The sequence below is a fragment of the Helianthus annuus genome, chromosome 2, assembly GCF_002127325.2.
Source record: "Helianthus annuus cultivar XRQ/B chromosome 2, HanXRQr2.0-SUNRISE, whole genome shotgun sequence".
Lineage (NCBI taxonomy): Eukaryota > Viridiplantae > Streptophyta > Magnoliopsida > Asterales > Asteraceae > Helianthus > Helianthus annuus.
Window position 1 is genome coordinate 64158699 of NC_035434.2, and position 22064 is coordinate 64180762.

Below are 22064 nucleotides of genomic sequence, written 5' to 3' on the forward strand. Positions count from 1 at the left end.
GTGATCCTTGTTTCTTTGGCAGATAGTGATCCTCAACAGAGCTCCAGGATCAGGATCACGGACCATCATAGGATCCTCATGCTAACAGTTGCTTTCATTGAACTTAATGTCATTTTGCAGGAATGTCTAGCAGGATCCGCTCTTAGCATCACAATCAAGGGACGCGTCTTTACAACTTTGGCATATGCTTAATCAGAGATGAACGTTGTGAAGGATATGGAAACTTGGCATGATTTAAGGGCGATAATTTAGGCTAGATTTACTTTTATTTCTAAAGGGGTAATGAGCTGATTATTAGTTTGTTTACCTAAAATAGGCCACTCACACTTGTATATATAACATTCTTCCCCATTCGGAAGACACACAATACAATTCTCACACGCTTAGACACTCGAAACTATAGTGATCCTTGTACTCAGCTCATTATCATCCGAAGTTGTAACCATTTTTCTTATATTGAAGTTTGGTGATCGGTAATTGCCATCACCCGAGGTTTTTTATGCCGGAGATCATACATTGATCAAGGGCTTTTTCCTCGTATAAATCCTTGTGTCACTTGCATATTTCTTACTAAAGTGATCCTTTACTTTTTCAACAAACCAAGCATCATTCCCCGTTTACTTAGAGTTTGGTTGCATTATCCTTGTGTGATTTTTGACCAAAACAGTTTGGCGCCCACCGTGGGGCAATTGGTGCTTCATTCATAAGAAAACTTTCTGTTCGAAATCATTTCAAAGAGTTACATGGCTTCATCATTGAAGAATACATCCACAGCGATGTCGGCAGTCAATTCATCTACTGGCATTCCACCTTTGCCTCCACCACCAGCTGGATCTCAGAAAAATGCTGAGAAGAGACCAACTTCTATCTCCTCTAAACCATCATCTTCTGCTCTAACTTCTTCTGTTCCCAGTACTAGTGATATATTTACTTTGATTTTGCAGATGAGGGATCGTATGCAGCAGCAGGATGAAACTAATGACAGGATCCTCAGAGAAATCGGAGATCTCAAAAGGCAAAAGAAAACGGCAGATGATCATTCCCCACTAATGCCCAAATCTTTGAATTTTGATACTCCAATGATTACTTCTCAGCCATCAGAGGTCCCAGACATTCAATATATGGGTGGATCAAGAGGAGTGCATTTCAGCCCAGCAACAATGACTCAGGCATCAGGATCATATTTCCAACCGGCGGGATCCTACGCCCAACATTTGGGATCCTTCATGAGCTTAGGATCCTCCTTAGTCCCAGGATCATCCCAGGTTCAAGGATCCTCCTTTGTTCCAGGATCATCCCAGGTTCAAGGATCCTCCTTCGTCCCAGGATCATCCCAGATTCAAGAATCCCTACAGATAACAGGATCCTTGAAGAATTTGCAAACAGGAAGCCTAGATGTCCATCAAGGAGATTTTATTCCAATGCAGACCATTGCTTCCACTGGTCCATCCATTATCCCAGAATCCCAGCAATATGGATTCACACCCAATGTTCCTAACTTGAACCCGATGGGAGGTAACACCTTAAATAATTATCTTACCACTAACCATGGATTCGTGCAGGATACAGGTATCAATCATGCTATGGCCAGGGAGTTACAGAAGCTGAAGGATATGATCTCAAGTGTTCCAGGGGTAGTCAAGCCTATCCCGGAGATTGCAGATGGAAGCCATAAGGTATCTCGTTTTGCACCACCAATTTGTGATGCAGAGGTACCCAAAAGGTTCCATATCCCTACTATGAAGTTGTATGATGGTACAACGGATCCTGAGGAGCACATAGCATAATACAGGGAGAGGATGGAGATCAATCCAATCCCAGAAAAGTTAAAGGAAGCATGCCTATGTAAAGGATTTGGATCCACCCTTACTGGATCAGCTCTTAAATGGCTGCTAAGTCTTCCCCCTTACTCTATCACTTCATTTGCTAATTTAGTTAATTTATTCAATAACCAATTCTCTTGTAGTAGAAAATTTGAAAGATTAACTAGTGATTTATATAGGGTAACTCAAAGTCATAACGAATCATTAAGGGATTATATAACTAAATTCAGTAAAGAATCCTTGGACATTCCCAACTTGGATATGGCCACGGCTGTTGAGGCCTTCAAAATGGGACTGCTTAAGGATTCATTGTTCTATGATGATCTTGTTATGACACCATGCAGGAACCTAGATGAAGTAAGAACTCGGGCACTCAGGTTCATCCGGCTAGAGGATGACAAGAGGATCCAGGAGAGGCAAGTAGGATCCTCAAAACAGGAAAAACAAGGATCCTCTTTCAAGAACAATAAGTTCAAATCCTACCATAGAAATGACAACCAGAACGTGCATGCTGTTGACAAAGAAGAGGATGACGAGGATTATCCTCCGATTTCTGAATATTGTTTTTCTGTTGACAATCATGAACTAATCCTTGCAATGCAGAATCTAGGAGAAAAAGCCAGATGGCCCAGAAAGAATGACAAACCATCCGGGACTAAAGACAAGTCAAAGTGGTGTGCATACCACGAGGATTTCGGGCATCTAACTGAAGAATGCATAGCATTAAGAAAAGAAATTGGATATCTGTTAAGCAAGGGGCATCTAAAAGAATTGTTGGGAAGAAAAAAGCAAAGGACTCAGGATCCTGAAAGGATCCCTGAAAAGGCTCCAGCCCCTCCGGCGAATGCACAAGTGATCAACTTTATTTCCGGAGGATCAGATATTTGTGGTACATCCTTCTCGGCAGCCAAAAGGCATGCAAAGGAAGCAAAAATGGATAATGGAGAAAGACCTATTCGAACATCAAGTGTCTCGGAAGGAAAGACGATAACGTTTGATGAGGATGATCGCATTAACATCCAGGATCCTCATCATGATAGTTTAGTTATTACTCTCTTTATTTCTAACCATTTTGTCCGCAGGATCCTTATCGACGGAGGAAGCTCAGTAAACATTATCCAGCTTGATGTTCTAAAGAAAATGGGTATCCCAGAATCAGACATCACACCAAGATCCTCCGTGCTTGTGGGATTCAATGGAGAAACGAAGAAAACTCTGGGGGACATCAAACTCCCAATCTACGTGGAAGGATTACATAATTATCAAAAATTTTGTGTTATTGACTGTTTATCTTGTTGCAATGTTATCCTTGGCAGGCCCTGGATACATGATATGAAAGCAGTCCCATCCACCTACCATCAATGTGTGAAACTCCCTAGCCCATGGGGGATAATCAAGATCGACAGTGATCAGCAGGAGGCTAAGGATTGTTATACCTCATCCATGAAGCCAACCTCGAAGCCAAGGGAACAATAGCAATTACAGATTCCTCCAAGGAATGTCTTGGAGGCAAGGGAACAAGATGTGGACGAAATCCTCTTGGATCCTAGTGATCCTGAATCAAAAATCTATATCGGATCAGGGATCCTTGGCAAGATGAAAGAAGACATAATATCCTTCCTCAAAAGAAGAAAATCTACCTTTGCATGGAAACATGAAGATATGACAGGTATATCTAAGGATATTATCACTCATAAACTTGGCATTGACAGGTCTATCAAACCAATCCATCAAAAAAGGAGGAAGTTTGCACCAGAAAGGAATGCCATTATCCAAGAAGAAGTAGAGAGACTACTTCGAGCAGGTATGATCAGAGAGGTAAAATATCCAAAATGGTTAGCCAATGTGGTTGTTGTCCAAAAGAAAAACAGAAAGTGGAGGGTATGTGTCGATTTCACTGATCTGAATAAGGCATGTCCCAAGGATCCTTTCCCACTACCCCACATTGACTCCATGGTGGATGCAACGGCGGGGCATGAACTGTTGACCTTTATGGATGCATCATCTGGATTCCAACAAATTCAGATGGAACCATCTGACCAAGAGGATACAGCCTTTATGACCCCAACCGGTTTATATTGTTATATTGCCATGCCTTTTGGACTAAGAAATGCAGGTGCAACATATCAAAGACTGGTGAATATGATGTTCAAAGATCAAATAGGATAAACTATGGAAGTATACATAGATGATATGGTAGTCAAGTCAAAGAAGGCTGAGGATCACCTAAGGGACTTGGAGGAAGCATTTGATATCCTTGATAATTAGAACATGAAGCTTAATCCTTCAAAATGCCACTTTGGTGTTAAAGCAGGTAAATTTCTAGGATATATGGTAACTCAGAGGGGCATCGAAGCAAGCCCGGAGCAAATTAAAGCACTAGTGAATATCAAGTCCCCTGCCAATGCTAAGGATGTGCAAAGGCTAACAGGCAGGATAGCAGCTCTAAACAGGTTCATATCAAAATCCTCAGAAAGATGTAAAGAATTTTATGATATCCTAAGGAAAAACAAAAAATTTGAATGGACTGAAAAGCATGAGAATGCTTTACAAGCCCTTAAAGAATATATGTCCTCAGCACCAGCATTAATGAAACCCGGAAAAGGAGATGTGTTATCCTTGTATCTGGCGGTATCCTCAACCGCTGTAAGTGCAGTCCTTGTTAAGGATCACGAAGGTACACAACATCCTATCTACTATGTAAGTAAGAGTTTACTTGATGCTGAATCCAGGTACTCACACCTTGAAAAACTTGTTGTTGCATTAATTATGGCATCAACTAAGTTAAGACATTATTTTGAAACCCACACTATTGTTGTTAGAACTAATTTTCCAATCAAGAATGTCCTCAGGAAACCAGAGATGTCCGGAAGAATGGCTAAGTGGGCAGTAAAGCTTAGTTCCCATGATATAAGATATGAGCCTAGAACAACCATTAAATCCCAAGCACTAGCTGACTTTGTGGCTGATTTCAGTAGTGATCTACAAAAGGAAACAGAATTGGAAGCCCAACAGCTGGATGAGACCAAGGATCCTTGGATACTACACACTGATGGATCCTCAAATGTCAAGGGCACAGGGCTCGGGATACTACTAAAATCGCCACAGGGGGACATAATACCCCACTCCATAGCCTGTGAGTTCCAAGCAACTAACAATGAGGCTGAATATGAAGCCTTAATTGCTGGCTTGCAAATTGCTAAGGATATGGGGGTGAAATATCTTAAAGTATATGTAGACTCATTATTGATCACCAATCACTTTAATGGATCCTATTCTGTTAAAGGTGAAAAACTAACCAAATATTTAGAGATAGTCAAAGAATTGGCACTCTCTTTTGTCTCTTTCAGCTTAACACAGGTACCAAGGGAGGAAAACACAGAAGCTGATGCATTGGCCAACCTAGGATCATCCTTGAAGATTCCAGAAGATATAAGTATCCCCATCATCCATATCCTGGCTCCTGCTATTGAAAATCAGGTGGCCATGGAAATAGAAGAGGATACTGCAGTGATCCCTAGTGAAGAAGCTCAATCTTATTCAGGATCATGGATCTCACCAATTATGAGATACTTGCAACACGGGGAGATTCCTATGGGAGAAAATCCTAAAGCTTTCAGGATTAAGGTATCTCAATTCACAATCTTAAATAATATGCTATATAAACGATCTCTTGCAGGACCATATTTAAGATGTATCAAGGATCCTGAAATTCAAGAAGTATTGAGAGACTTCCATGAAGGAGATTGTGGAAACCACACTGGGGGCAGGGCATTGTTCTCAAGGATCCTTAGAATAGGATACTACTGGCCAACTATGAAAAGGGATGCTGTAGAATATGCTAAGAAATGTGATCCTTGTCAAAGACACAGCAATATCCTTCATCAGCCAGCTGAATTTTTGCATCCAATACCATCCTCTTGGCCATTCATGAGATGGGGGATGGATATAGTTGGCAAGCTCCCTAAAGCACCTGGTGGAAAAGTATTTATGCTTGCCATGACCGACTACTTCTCCAAGTGGATAGAAGCTGAAGCTTTTGCTCAAGTCAGAGAAAAGGAAGTTATATCCTTTATTAAGAGAAACATTATAACCAGATTTGGCATTCCCTCTGAAATTATATGTGATAATGGTTCCCAATTCATTGGGAGCAGAACCACTAACTTTTGTGACAGTTGGGGAATTAAGATGATAACGTCAACACCAGTCCATCCACAAGCCAATGGTCAAGCAGAATCATCCAACAAGATCATCATCAACAACCTGAAGAAGAAATTAGGATCCAAGAAGGGGAAATGGGCAGAGGAATTGCCTTATGTGCCGTGGGCTGATAGGACAACTCCCAAGAATGCCACTGGTCAAACACCCTTCTCTTTAGTATTTGGGGCAGAAGCAGTGATCCCAACAGAAATGGTGATTCCAACTGCTAGAACAAGTACTCGTGATCCTGAAGAAAATGCTGCAAACCTAGCTCAAGACTTGGATACTATTGAGGAAATCAGGGATCTGGCTAGGATAAGGATGGCAAGCTACCAACAAAGAATGGCTGGTGCCTACAACAAAAATGTCAGGATAAGGAAGTTCCAAGTCGGGGATATGGTGTTGAGAAAAGCATTCCAAAACACCATCAATCCTGCTGACGGAAAATTGGCACCAAAATGGGAAGGCCCTTACTTGATTGAAGCCGAAGCAGGAAAGGGGGCATACAGATTGCTAACCATGGAAGGAAATTTGTTACCAAGAGCCTGGAATGCTATTCACTTAAAGAAGTATTTCATGTGAACAGGATCCTCCAAGCATATGATCCTTACATTGGAAGCATCCTCGAAGGATCCCGGCGATATCAGTGATCCTTACTCTGGTAAAGTCCTTATCTCAAAATTTTTCCGTTTCCTTATTTTTACCTAAGGATAAGGATCATGCATCCTTCATCCTCTTCTCACGAGAATTTGAGTTATGATAGCCCAGGTATCCTCAGCATATCGTTAAAGATCTTCAAAAGCACCTCAGATCCTTGGGTCCAACCCCAGTTATCCTTGGGCTTGTCCCCAGTTTTCGCCAGTAGCGCACGATGATCCTGGTATAGTTCACGTCTTTGGGACCAGTACCCACTTTCGGGGCTGACAACCTCATCGTACTGGCTATACCCGGGATCCTACGTATAATGGTAGACGTACCATACATCCGTTCCTAAGGTTTCTAACGTTTTCACGTTAGCTAAGGTTTTGACATTTTCATGTCACCAAGTTTGGATAGTCGCCAGTAAGGGCCATACTCCAGTTTACATACGATCCTTGGGCTTGTCCCCAGTTATCCTTTGGGCTTGTCCCCAGTGATCGTTTGGGCTTGTCCCCAGTTATCCTTTGGGCATGTCCCCAGCTATTAATTTATCTTTTATATTGGCTTAGTCCCAAGTTATGTTCCATTTTCCAGGTTTTCGAAGTTAAACAAATAAGGATCCTTAATCCTTATTATCCGTTAAAATTTCACTTATGGTTATCTTGATTAAAGGTTAGGATTCTAACTTGGATTCTCAGGTATGATCCTTGACTATTTTGATTATACTTGTTATTTTGAATAACCCTTACACTTTGACAACTAAATCTATGATCCTCGATCATAAACTATTTCTGAAAATTTTCAATGATAGGATATTTGATCTAGGATCATATCCTAAATTTCTTAAACATGATTTGCTCAGCTTTTGTCACTTTGACAAATATGTTTCTAAAATAATTGGACAACAAGAGGATAAATAAAGGATAACAACACGAGATAAGCCAAAAAAGATTAGAGTTATTTTATTAACAAAGGATTTTAAACCCTTCAAAGTTGTCAAAATTGCCAACCCACGTTTCTACCAGCAAAACGTGGCCCGTCCACATGGGTTGGCAAAGGGTGTCCATTGTCTATGCGGTCATAGCAGGTGCAGGTAATTAAAAGCGGCAGGATCACAAAGGCTTCATCCCCCAAACAGAGGATCCCTCCACCATTTGCGATCCTACCCATTGTTCAAAGGATCCATGATCCTTAATCCTAGAAACTATTGTTTAAGTACAGACCATCATTGTTTGAAAACATCACAACCACAAAAACCACTACCAAATTTTAAAAATTGGGCTCCGGCCTAGTCTCGAAATATCCATCATCGCCCAATCCTGCAGCTCAAACCATTACTGCTCCATCTCCACCCTGATCCTTGCCAGCCTCACCACCTTCCAGCATTGGGATCTCCTCAGCTTCGTCCTCATCCTCCAGCTCTGCCAATCTTGCCTTCCAACCCTCCACGTCCCATGAGCTTTTATCAAAGGCAGGATCCTGAGCCTCCGCAGCCATCTGCAGTTGTATCTTATACATAGCTATTGCGGCAGAGACCTGGGCATCCTGGGTGATCTCCTGCTTCTCACCATCCATGTTGACCAGCATTTGAGCAGCTTCATCCTTTGTAGCCCGGAGTTCCTTCTCAAGATCAGCTATCTTGAGATCCTTCAACACGCCCATTTGTTGGAGGTCGGCGATTTGGCGATCCTGATCCTCGACGTGGCCAAGGTAGGTTTCTATTTCAGCAAGTTTCTGCAGAAAGGGAAAAAGGTAAGTTCAGGACCAGGTGATCCTCAAAAAAGCAGGATATACAGGCAGGATATTCAAGCAGGATACTCAAGTAGGATAACCAACAGGGGAAATGATCCTTACTTCATTAACATAATCAAGAAACTGCTGGCGGAGCAGGGGAAATCCTTGAAGATCCTCAGAAGCCTTTCTCTTCTTTCCCTTACCCCTAATAGGAGCTTTAGGGGCTGAAGCAGAGGGACTAGCAGCAGGGGTCTTCTTCCTTGTAGACTTGACATTGGCAAGCTCGTCAATACCAAACTTGGAGGCAGACTTGACAGATTTCCCAGCACCTACACAATCAAAATAAGATAAGTACTTTAACTAATTTAAAAATCCTACATAGAACTACTTTTTAATGAGGATACTTACTTGACATTGTGGCAGATGCGGAGGATACTTCCTGTGAATCTTGAATGGCAACTTGAAAACTTCTGGTCTCAGGATCAAGCTTTTTGAAGGCTAGAACTCTCTCTCTTGCAGCAGGAGTCAACTTGAGATGAGCAACGGATATAGCTGCACAAAAGACAAAGAAGACATTAGTAATCATCATCATAAGGAACAAGTCTGATGGTGATCCTTCCAGGATCCTCTATCCTACCATGAGTAGCCCACTCCTTGGGCAGATCCTCCCCATTAGGGATGGTATCCCTCCTAACAAAGAAGAATCGTCGCTTCCAGTTCGTATCATTTTTGGTAACCTTAAGAACAGGGTGATCCTCCCCAGCTTTCCGTTTCAACAAATATCGACAGGATCCAAACGTTGTGAGATCATACATCTCAGCCAGCTCCGCCATTCCCAAATCAATCCCTTCTTGCTCAATGATCCTTTCCAGGGTATACAAAACCCTCCAGATCATCGGCATGGCTTGAATATAAGACATGCCGGTCAGGGAAAAGAAAGATTGGGTGAAAGCTGGAAAGGGATACGAATATCCTATGGTGAACAGAGTTGCAGGAAAAGCTACCCATGTGTCAGAAACAAAATCGCTTAAAGCAGTGGGAGTGAAAGACTTGAAGATAGCATCCGCCGGAAAACAGTGACGGATCCTATCGATGTGAGCATCGGTGAAGCAGCACCTCTCGGTGGGAGAGTCTTTAATGATCCCTTGACCTTTCAAAGGGCTATTCTTCTTGTGATCCTTGTGAGGAGAATTCCGGAGCAACATATTCGCGGTGGAATGAAAAGAGAAAGAAAAACAGAGAAAGAGAAGGAGAGAAGAGAGGAAGAATACCTGATCGATCTTTTGGACGAGATTATAAAGGGAGTAGCTCTTGAATTTAAATGCAAATTGATCCTAACTCTATCTCCTATTTATAATGATGATCTGCAGGATTGTCACTTCAATGACGTAAAGGTTGCAACGGCTAGTCCGACTTTAACGGCTAGTTATCCGAGTCGCCCGTTGCAGATAAGATCAAAGCAAAATATAACTCGTCAATTTACAATATAACTCCTTATATTTTGGGGGCAATTGTTAGGGCTGGATTTTTATAATACATGATCCTTACATGTGATCCTAACCAGTGATCCTTGTTTCTTTGGCAGATAGTGATCCTCAACAGAGCTCCAGGATCAGGATCACGGACCATCATAGGATCCTCATGCTAACAGTTGCTTTCATTGAACTTAATGTCATTTTGCAGGAATGTCTAGCAGGATCCGCTCTTAGCATCACAATCAAGGGACGCGTCTTTACAACTTTGGCATATGCTTAATCAGAGATGAACGTTGTGAAGGATATGGAAACTTGGCATGATTTAAGGGCGATAATTTAGGCTAGATTTACTTTTATTTCTAAAGGGGTAATGAGCTGATTATTAGTTTGTTTACCTAAAATAGGCCACTCACACTTGTATATATAACATTCTTCCCCATTCGGAAGACACACAACACAATTCTCACACGCTTAGACACTCGAAACTATAGTGATCCTTGTACTCAGCTCATTATCATCCGAAGTTGTAACCATTTTTCTTATATTGAAGTTTGGTGATCGGTAATTGCCATCACCCGAGGTTTTTTATGCCGGAGATCATACATTGATCAAGGGCTTTTTCCTCGTATAAATCCTTGTGTCACTTGCATATTTCTTACTAAAGTGATCCTTTACTTTTTCAACAAACCAAGCATCATTCCCCGTTTACTTAGAGTTTGGTTGCATTATCCTTGTGTGATTTTTTACCAAAACACTTCCCATTTTGGAGCTAATTTTCCATCGGCATGATTGGTAGTATTCTGAAAAGCTTTCCTTAACACCCAATCTCCAACTTGGAACCTTCTAGTCCTTATATTCTTGTTATATTCTCTGGATATCCTTTGTTGATATGCTGCCATTCTTAGTCTTGCTGCATCTCTTGTCTCGTCTATGGTGTCCAAATTCTGGCACAAAGCTTCAAGATTCTGCTCAGGATCCTGGAGAATAGATCTCGCAGTAGGTATCACCATCTCTGTTGGGATCACTGCTTCTGCTCCGAATACCAAGGAAAATGGTGTCTGGCAGTTGCATTCTTTACCGTTGTTCTATCGGCCCACAAAACAAAGGGTAGTTCTTCTGCCCATCTTCCTTTCTTGGTTCCCGATCTCTTTTTTAAGTTGTTAACAATTATCTTGTTTGAGGATTCAGCTTGTCCATTTGCTTGAGGATGTACCAGGGTGGACGTGATCATCTTGATTCCCCAACTCTTGCAAAAGTCAGTAGTTCTCTTTCTTATAAACTGAGATCCATTGTCACAAATGATTTCAGCTGGTACTCCAAACCTGGTCAGGATATTCCTCTTTATGAAGGATATAACTTCGTGATCTCTGACTTGAACAAATGCTTCAGCCTCCACCCACTTAGACAAATAATCAGTCATTGCCAGCATAAAGACTTTTCCTCCTGGAGCTTTTGGCAATTTCCCTACTATGTCCATTCCCCATTTCATGAATGGCCAAGGGGAAGCTATAGGATATAGTGGTTCAGCTGGTTGGTGTAGTATGTTACTGTACCTTTGACATGCATCACATCTTCGAGCATATTCTGTAGCATCTTTCCTCATCGTTGGCCAATAGTATCCTGTTCTCAACACCTTTGAGAATAACGACCTGCCCCCAGTGTGGTTACCACAATCCCCATCATGTATATCTTAGGTATGGTCCTGCAAGAGATTTCTTATACAAGACATTCTTTATAATGGTGAATCGTGATACCTTCATCCTGAATGCCTTATGATTTTCGTCTTTAGGGATGTGTCCTTCCTTGAGATATCTTATGATTGGAGCTGTTAGGGCTGGATTTTTATTATACGTGATCCTAACCAGTGATCCTTGTTTCTTTGACAGACAGTGATCCTCAGCAGGACTTCAGGATCAGGATCATGGGACATTATAGTGATCCTCATACTAACGGCCACTTCCGCTTAATACAATATTGTTTTGCAGGAACATCTAGCAGGATACGCTCTAGGCATCATGATCAAGGGACGCGTCTACACAATTATGGCAAGAGCTTAATTGAAGATAGACGTTGCACAGGATATGGAAACTTGGCTTGATTTATGGGCGGCTATTTAGGCTAGATTGTATCTCATTTCTAAAGGGGGTAATGAGCTGATAATTAGTCCTTTTACCTAAAATAGGTCACCTACACTTGTATAAATACCACTCTCCATCATTTGGAAGAGGACACACACGACATACAACGCAACTCTCACACACTTAGACTCTCGAAACAATAGTGATCCTTGTACTCAGCTCATTATCATCCAAAGTTGTAACTATATTTTTCTTATATTGAAGTTGGTGATCGGTAGTTGCCATCACCCGAGGTTTTTTATGCCGGAGATCATACATTGATCAAGGGCTTTTTCCTCGTATAAATCATTGTGTCTTTGCATCTTTATCACAGAAGTGATCCTTTACTTTCATAATTAACCAAGCATTATACCCCGTTTACATAAAGTTTGGTTACATTATCCTTGTGTGATTTTTGACCAAAACAGTTTGGCGCCCACCGTGGGGCAATTGGTGCTTCATTCATAAGAAAATCTTTTGTTCGAAATCATTTCAAAGAGTTACATGGCTTCATCATTGAAGAACACGTCCACGGCGATGTCTGCAGTCACCTCATCACAGACCACTTTGCCTCCTCCACCGGCAGGATCTCAGAAAAATACTGAGAAGAGATCAACTCCCACTTTCTCTAAACCTCTATCTTCTTCTGCTATGAATTCTTCTATTCCCAGTACTAGTGATGTATTTGCTTTAATTTTGCAGATGAAGGATCGTATGCAGCGGCAGGATGAGACTAATGACAGGATCCTCAGGGAAATTGGAGACCTCAAAAGACAAAAGAAAGCGGCAGAGGATCATTCCCCACTGATGCCCAAATCCTTGAGCTTCGATACTCCAATGATCACTTCCCAGCCATCAGGGATCCCGGACGTGCAAATCATAGGGGAGTCAAGAGGATCACATCTCAAGTCAGCAGCAATGACTCAGACATCAGGCTCACATTTTCAGCCAGTAGGATCCTATCCTCAGTACATGGGATCCTTCATGAATTCAGGAGCCTATCCGGGGGCACAGCAGTTTCAAGGATCCTACCTTGTTCCAGGATCATTCCAGGGCCAAGGATCCTCCTTTGTTCCAGGATCATCCCAGGTTCAAGGATCCTCCTTCGTTCCAGGATCATCCCAGACACCAGGATCCTTCCAGATACCAGGATCCCTAAAAAGTTTGCAAACAGGAAGTCTAGATGTCCATCAAGGGGACTTCATTCCAATGCAGACCATTGCTTCCACTGGTCCCTCCGTTGTTCCAGAATCCCAGCAATATGGGTTCCCTAACTTGAACCCAATGGGAGGTAACACTTTAAATAATTATCCTACCACTAACCATGGATTCATGCAGGATACAGGTACCAATCATGCTATGGCCAGGGAGTTGCAGAAGCTAAAAGAGATGATCTCAAGTGTTCCAGGGGTAGTCAAGCCTATCCCAGAGATTGCAGATGGGAGCCACAAAGTATCTCGCTTTGCACCACCAATTTGTGATGCAGAGGTACCCAAAAGGTTCCATATCCCTACCATGAAGCTGTATGATGGCACAACGGATCCAGAGGAGCATATAGCACAATACAGGGAGAGGATGGAGATCAATCCTATCCCAGAAAAGTTGAAGGAAGCATGCCTATGTAAAGGATTTGGATCTACTCTTACTGGATCAGCTCTTAAGTGGCTGCTAAGTCTTCCCCCCTACTCTATTACTTCATTTGCTAATTTAGTTAATTTATTCAATAACCAATTCTCTTGTAGCAGAAAATTTGAAAAATTAACTAGTGATTTGTACAGGATAACTCAAAATCATAATGAATCATTAAGGGATTATATAACTAAATTTAGTAAAGAATCCCTGGACATTCCCAACTTGGATATGGCTACGGCTGTTGAAGCCTTCAAGATGGGACTGCTTAAGGATTCATTATTCTATGATGATCTTGTTATGACACCATGCAGGAATCTAGATGAAGTAAGAACTCGAGCACTCAGGTTCATCCGGCTAGAGGATGACAAGAGGATCCAGGAGAGACAAGTAGGATCCTCAAAACAGGAGAAGCAAGGATCCTCCTTCAAGAACAACAAATTCAAATCCTACCATAGAAATGAGAACAAGAATGTGCATGCTGTTGACCAAGAAGAGGATGATGAAGAATATCCTCCAATCTCAGAATATTGTTTTTCCGTTGATAATCATGAACTAATCCTTGCAATGCAGAATCTAGGTGAAAAAGCTAGGTGGCCCAGGAAGAATGATAAACCATCCGGGACTAAAGACAAGTCAAAATGGTGTGCATACCATGAGGATTTCGGGCATCTAACTGAAGATTGCATAGCCTTAAGAAAAGAAATTGGATACTTGCTAAGCAAGGGGCATCTAAAAGAATTATTGGGAAGAAAAAAGCAAAGGACTCAGGATCCTGAAAGGATCCCCGAAAAAGCTCCAGCACCTCCGGCAAATGCACAAGTGATCAACTTTATATCCGGAGGATCAGACATCTGTGGTACATCCTTCTCGGCGGCCAAAAGACATGCAAAAGAATCAAAAATGGATAATGGTGAAAGGCCTATTAGAACATCAAGTGTCTCAGAAGGGAAGACGATAACATTTGATGAGGATGATCGCATTAACATTCAGGATCCTCACCATGATAGTTTAGTTATCACTCTCTTTATCTCTAACCATTTTGTCCGCAGGATCCTTATTGATGGAGGGAGCTCAGTGAACATTATCCAGCTTGATGTTCTGAAGAAAATGGGTATCCCAGAATCAGACATCACACCGAGATCCTCCGTGCTTGTAGGATTCAGTGGAGAAACGAAGAAAACTCTGGGGGACATCAAACTCCCAATCTACGTGGAAGGATTACATAATTATCAGAAATTTTGTGTTATTGATTGTTTATCTTGTTGCAACGTTATCCTTGGCAGGCCTTGGATACATGATATGAAAGCAGTCCCATCCACCTACCATCAATGTGTGAAGCTCCCTAGCCCATGGGGGATAATCAAGATCGATAGTGATCAGCAGGAGGCTAAGGATTGTTATACCTCATCTATGAAGCCAACCTCGAAGCCAAGGGAGCAATAGCAATTACAGTATCCTCCGAGGAATGTCTTGGAGGCAAGGGAACAAGATGTGGATGAAATCCTCTTGGATCCTAGTGATCCTGAATCAAAAATCTATATCGGATCAGGGATCATTGGCAAGATGAAAGAAGACATGATATCCTTCCTCAAAAGAAGAAAATCTACCTTTGCTTGGAAACATGAAGATATGACAGGTATATCTAAGGATATTATTACTCACAAACTTGGCATTGACAGGTCTATCAAACCAATCCATCAAAAAAGGAGGAAGTTTGCACCAGAAAGGAATGCCATTATCCAAGAAGAAGTAGAGAGACTACTTCGAGCAGGTATGATCAGAGAGGTAAAGTATCCAAAATGGTTAGCCAATGTGGTTGTTGTCCAAAAGAAAAATGGAAAGTGGAGGGTATGTGTCGATTTCACTGATCTGAATAAGGCATGTCCCAAGGATCCTTTCCCATTACCCCACATTGACTCCATGGTGGATGCAACAGCGGGGCATGAACTGTTGACCTTTATGGATGCATCATCTGGATTCCAACAAATTCAGATGGAACCATCTGACCAAGAGGATACAGCCTTTATGACCCCAACAGGTTTGTATTGTTATATTGCCATGCCTTTTGGATTAAGAAATGCAGGTGCAACATATCAAAGGCTAGTGAATATGATGTTCAAAGATCAAATTGGACAAACTATGGAAGTATACATAGATGATATGGTAGTCAAATCAAAGAAAGCTGAGGATCACCTAAGGGATTTGGAAGAAGCATTTGATATCCTTGATAAATATAACATGAAGCTTAATCCTTCAAAGTGCCACTTTGGTGTTAAGGCAGGTAAATTCCTAGGATATATGGTAACTCAGAGAGGCATTGAAGCAAGTCCGGAGCAAATTAAAGCACTAGTAAACATCAAGCCCCCTGCCAATGCTAAGGATGTGCAAAGGCTGACAGGCAGGATAGCAGCTTTGAACAGGTTCATATCGAAATCCTCAGAAAAATGCAAAGAATTCTACGATATCCTAAGGAAGAATAAGAAGTTTGAATGGACTGAGAAGCATGAGAACGCTTTACAAGCCCTTAAAGAAGATATGTCCTCAGCACCAGCATTAGCAAAACCGGAAAAAGGAGATGTGTTATCCTTATACATGGCGGTATCCTCAACCGCTGTAAGTGCTGTCCTTGTCAAGGATCACGAAGGTACACAATATCCTATCTACTATGTAAGTAAAAGTTTACTTGATGCCGAATCCAGGTACTCACACCTCGAAAAACTTATTCTTGAATTAATCATGGCATCCACTAAGTTAAGGCATTATTTTGAAACCCATACTATTGTTGTTAAAACTAATTTTCCAATTAAGAATGTCCTCAGGAAACCGGAGATGTCAGGGAGAATGGCTAAGTGGGCAGTGAAGCTTAGTGCCCATGATATAAGATATGAACCAAGAACAGCCATTAAATCACAAGCCTTAGCCGACTTTGTGGCTGATTCCAGTAGTGATCTACAAAAAGAAGCAGAATTGGAGGTCCAGCAGCTGGATGAAACCAAGGATCCTTGGATATTACACACTGACGGATCCTCAAAAGTCAAGGGCACAGGGCTCGGGATCCTACTAAAATCGCCACAGGGGGACATAATACCCCACTCCATACCCTGTGAGTTCCAAGCAACTAACAATGAGGCTGAATATGAAGCCTTAATTGCTGGCTTACAAATTGCTAAGGATATGGGGGTAAAATATCTTAAAGTATATGTAGACTCATTATTGATCACCAATCACTTTAATGGATCCTATGCTGTTAAAGGTGAAAAACTAACCAAATATTTAGAGATAGTCAAAGAATTGGCACTCTTTTTTGTTTCTTTCAGCTTAACACAGGTACCAAGGGAGGATAACACGGAAGCTGATGCATTGGCCAACTTAGGATCATCCTTAAAAATTCCAGAAGACATAAGTATCCCTATCATCCACATCCTGGCTCCTGCTATTGAAAGTCAAGTGGCCATGGAAATAGAAGAGGATACTGCAGTAATCCCTAGTGAAGAAGCTCAATCTTATGCAGGATCATGGGTCTCACCAATCATGAAATACTTGCAAGACGGAGAGATTCCAATAGGAGAAAATCCTAGAGCTTTCAGGATCAAGGTATCTCAATTTACGATCTTAAATAATGTGCTATATAAACGATCCCTTGCAGGACCATATTTAAGATGTATTGAGGATCCTGAAATTGAAGAAGTGTTGAGAGACTTCCATGAAGGATGTTGGGGCTGGATTTTACTATAAATGATCCTTATACGTGATCCTGACCAGTGATCCTTGTTTCTTTGGCAGATAGTGATCCTCAGCCAGACTTCAGGATCAGGATCATGGGACGATATGGTGATCCTTACACTAACGGTCACTTCCACTTATTACAAAATTGTTTTGCAGGAACACCTAGCAGGATATGCCCTACACATCATGATCCAGGGACGCGTTTTCACAAATATGGCAAGAGCAAAATTGGAGATAGACGTTGTACCGGATATGGAAACTTAGCTTGATTAATGGGCAGCAATTTAGGCTAGATTATCTTTATTTCTAAAGGGGTAATGAGCTGATTAGTGGTCTATCTACCTAAAATAAGTTACCTACACATGTATAAATACCACTCTTCCTCATTCGGAAGAAGGGACACAACATACGACACAACTCTCGAACACTTAGACACTCAGTGATCCTTGTACTCAGCTCATTATCATCCGAAGTTGTAACTACATTTTTATTATATTGAAGTTGGTGATCGGTAGTTGCCATCACCCGAGGTTTTTTATGCCGGAGATCATACATTGATCAAGGGCTTTTTCCTCGTATAAATCATTGTGTCTTTGTATCTTTATCACAGAAGTGATCCTTTACTTTCATAGCTAACCAAGCATCATACCCCGTTTACATAAAGTTTGGTTACATTATCTTTGTGTGATTTTTAACCAAAACAGTTTGGCGCCCACCGTGGGGCAATTGGTGCTTCATTCATAAAGAAAATCTTTTGTCCGAAATCATTTCAAAGAGTTACATGGCTTCATCATTGAAGAACACCTCCACGGCGATGTCTGCAGTCACCTCAGCACAAACCACTCTACCTCCTCCACCGGCAGGATCCCATAGAAATGCTGAGAAGAGACCAACCCCTTCTTTCTCTAAACCTCCATCTTCTTCTGCTATGAATTCTTCTATTCCCAGTACTAGTGATGTGTTTGCTTTAATTTTGCAGATGAAGGATCGTATGCAGCGGCAGGATGAAACTAATGACAGGATCCTCAGGGAGATTGGAGATCTCAAAAGACAAAAGAAAGCGGCAGAGGATCATTCCCCACTGATGCCAAAATCCTTGAGTTTTGAGACTCCAATGGTCACCTCTCAGCCATCAGGGATCCCAGATGTACAGATCACAGGGGAGACGAGAGGATTACATCTCAAGTCAGCAGCAATGACTCAGACATCGGGCTCGTATTTTCAGCCAGCAGGATCCTATCCTCAGTATATGGGATCCTTTATGAATTCAGGAATATATCCGGGTGCACAGCAATTTCAAGGATCCTACTTCGTTCCGGGCGTATCCCAGGTTCAAGGATCCTCCCTTGTTCCGGGATCATCCCAGGTTCAAGGATCCTCCTTTATTCCAGGATCTACTAGACCCCAGGATCCTTCCTTATGCCAGGATCCCTAAAAAGTTTGCAAACAGGGAGTCTAGATGTCCATCAAGGAGACTTCATTCCAATGCAGACCATTGCTTCCACTGGTCCCTCCGTTGTTCCAGAATCCCAGCAATATGGATTCCCTAACTTGAACCCAATGGGAGGTAACACTTTAAATAATTATCCTACCACTAACCATGGATTCATGCAGGATACAGGTACCAATCACGCTATGGCCAGGGAATTACAGAAACTAAAAGACATGATCTCAAGTGTTCCAGGGGTAGTCAAGCCTATCCCAGAGATTGCAGATGGAAGCCACAAGGTATCTCGCTTTGCACCACCAATTTGTGATGCAGAGGTGCCCAAAAGGTTCCATATCCCTACCATGAAGCTGTATGATGGCACAACGGATCCAGAGGAGCATATAGCACAATACAGGGAAAGGATGGAAATCAATCCTATCCCAGAAAAGTTGAAGGAAGCATGCCTATGTAAAGGATTTGGATCCACTCTAACTGGATCAGCTCTTAAGTGGCTGCTAAGTCTTCCCCCTTACTCTATTACTTCATTTGCTAATTTAGTTAATTTATTCAATAACCAATTCTCTTGTAGTAGAAAATTTGAAAAATTAACTAGTGATTTGTACAGGATAACTCAAAATAATAATGAATCATTAAGGGATTATATAACTAAATTTAGTAAAGAATCCTTGGATATTCCCAACTTGGATATGGCTACGGCTGTTGAAGCCTTCAAAATGGGACTTCTTAAGGATTCATTATTTTATGATGATCTTGTTATGACACCTTGCAGGAATTTAGATGAAGTAAGAACTCGAGCACTCAGGTTTATCCGGCTAGAGGATGACAAGAGGATCCAGGAGAGACAAGTAGGATCCTCAAAACAAGATAAGCAAGGATCCTCCTTCAAAAACAACAAGTTCAAATCCTACCATAGAAACGAGAACAAGAATGTGCATGCTGTCGACCAAGAAGAGGATGATGAAGAATATCCTCCAATCTCAGAATATTGTTTTTCCGTTGATAATCATGAACTAATCCTTGCAATGCAGAATCTAGGTGAAAAGGCTAGGTGGCCCAGGAAGAATGATAAACCATCCGGGACTAAAGACAAGTCCAAATGGTGTGCATACCATGAGGATTTCGGCCATCTGACTGAAGATTGCATAGCCTTAAGAAAGGAAATTGGATACCTGCTAAGCAAGGGGCATCTAAAAGAATTGCTGGGGAGAAAAAAGCAAAGGACCCAGGATCCTGAAAGGATCCCCGAAAAGGCTCCAGCACCTCCGGCAAATGCACAAGTGATCAACTTTATATCCGGAGGATCAGACATCTGTGGTACATCCTTCTCAGCGGCCAAAAGATATGCAAAAGAATCAAAAATGGATAATGGAGAAAGGCCTATTAGAACCTCAAGCGTCTCAGAAGGGAAGATGATAACATTTGATGAGGGTGATCGCGTCAATGTTCAGGATCCTCACCATGATAGTTTAGTTATTACTCTCTTTATTTCTAACCATTTTGTCCGCAGGATCCTTATCGATGGAGGAAGCTCAGTGAACATTATCCAGCTTGATGTACTGAAGAAAATGGGTATCCCAGAATCAGACATCACACCAAGATCCTCCGTGCTTGTAGGATTTAGTGGAGAAACGAAGAAAACTCTGGGGGACATCAAACTCCCAATCTACGTGGAAGGATTACATAATTACCAAAAATTTTGTGTTATTGACTGTTTATCTTGTTGCAACGTTATCCTTGGCAGGCCTTGGATACATGACATGAAAGCAGTTCCATCTACCTACCATCAATGTGTGAAGCTCCCTAGCCCATGGGGGATAATCAAGATCGACAGTGACCAGCAAGAGGCTAAGGATTGCTATACCTCATCCATGAAGCCAACCTCGAAGCCAAGGGAGCAATAGCAATTACAGTATCCTCCGAGGAACGTCTTGGAGGCAAGGGAACAAGATGTAGATGAAATCCTCTTGGATCCTAGTGATCCTGAATCAAAAATCTATATCGGATCAGGGATCCTTGGCAAAATGAAAGAAGATATGATATCCTTCCTCAAAAGAAGAAAATCTACCTTTGCTTGGAAACATGAAGATATGACAGGTATATCCAAGGATATTATTACTCACAAACTTGGCATTGACAGGTCTATCAAACCAATCCATCAAAAAAGGAGGAAGTTTGCACCAGAAAGGAATGCCATTATCCAAGAAGAAGTAGAGAGACTACTTCGAGCAGGTATGATCAGAGAGGTAAAATATCCTAAATGGTTAGCCAATGTGGTTGTTGTCCAAAAGAAAAACGGAAAGTGGAGGGTATGTGTCGATTTCACTGATTTGAATAAGGCATGTCCCAAGGATCCTTTCCCATTACCCCACATTGACTCCATGGTGGATGCAACAGCGGGGCATGAACTGTTGACCTTTATGGATGCATCATCTGGGTTCCAACAAATCCAGATGGAACCATCTGACCAAGAGGATACAGCCTTTATGACCCCAACCGGTTTATATTGTTATATTGCCATGCCTTTTGGACTAAGAAATGCAGGTGCAACATACCAAAGGCTGGTAAATATGATGTTCAAAGATCAAATTGGAAAAACTATGGAGGTGTACATAGATGATATGGTGGTCAAGTCAAAGAAAGCTGAGGATCACCTAAGGGACTTGGAAGAAGCATTCGATATCCTTGATAATTATAACATGAAACTAAATCCTTCAAAATGCCATTTTGGTGTTAAGGCAGGAAAGTTCTTAGGATACATGGTAACCCAGAGGGGCATTGAAGCAAGTCCGGAACAAATCAAAGCATTAATAAATATCAAATCTCCTGCCAATGCCAAGGATGTTCAAAGACTAACAGGCAGGATAGCAGCTTTGAACAGGTTCATATCGAAATCCTCAGAAAAGTGCAAAGAATTCTACGATATCCTAAGGAAGAATAAGAAGTTCGAATGGACTGAGAAGCATGAAAATGCTTTACAAGCCCTAAAAGAGTATATGTCCTCAGCACCAGCCTTAGCAAAACCGGAAAAAGGAGATGTGTTATCCTTATATCTGGCGGTATCCTCAACCACTGTAAGTGCTGTCCTTGTTAAGGATCACGAAGGTACACAATATCCTATCTACTATGTAAGTAAAAGTCTACTTGATGCCGAATCCAGGTACTCACACCTCGAAAAACTCATCCTTGCATTAATCATGGCATCCACTAAGTTAAGGCACTATTTTGAAACCCATACTATTGTTGTTAAAACTAATTTTCCAATTAAGAA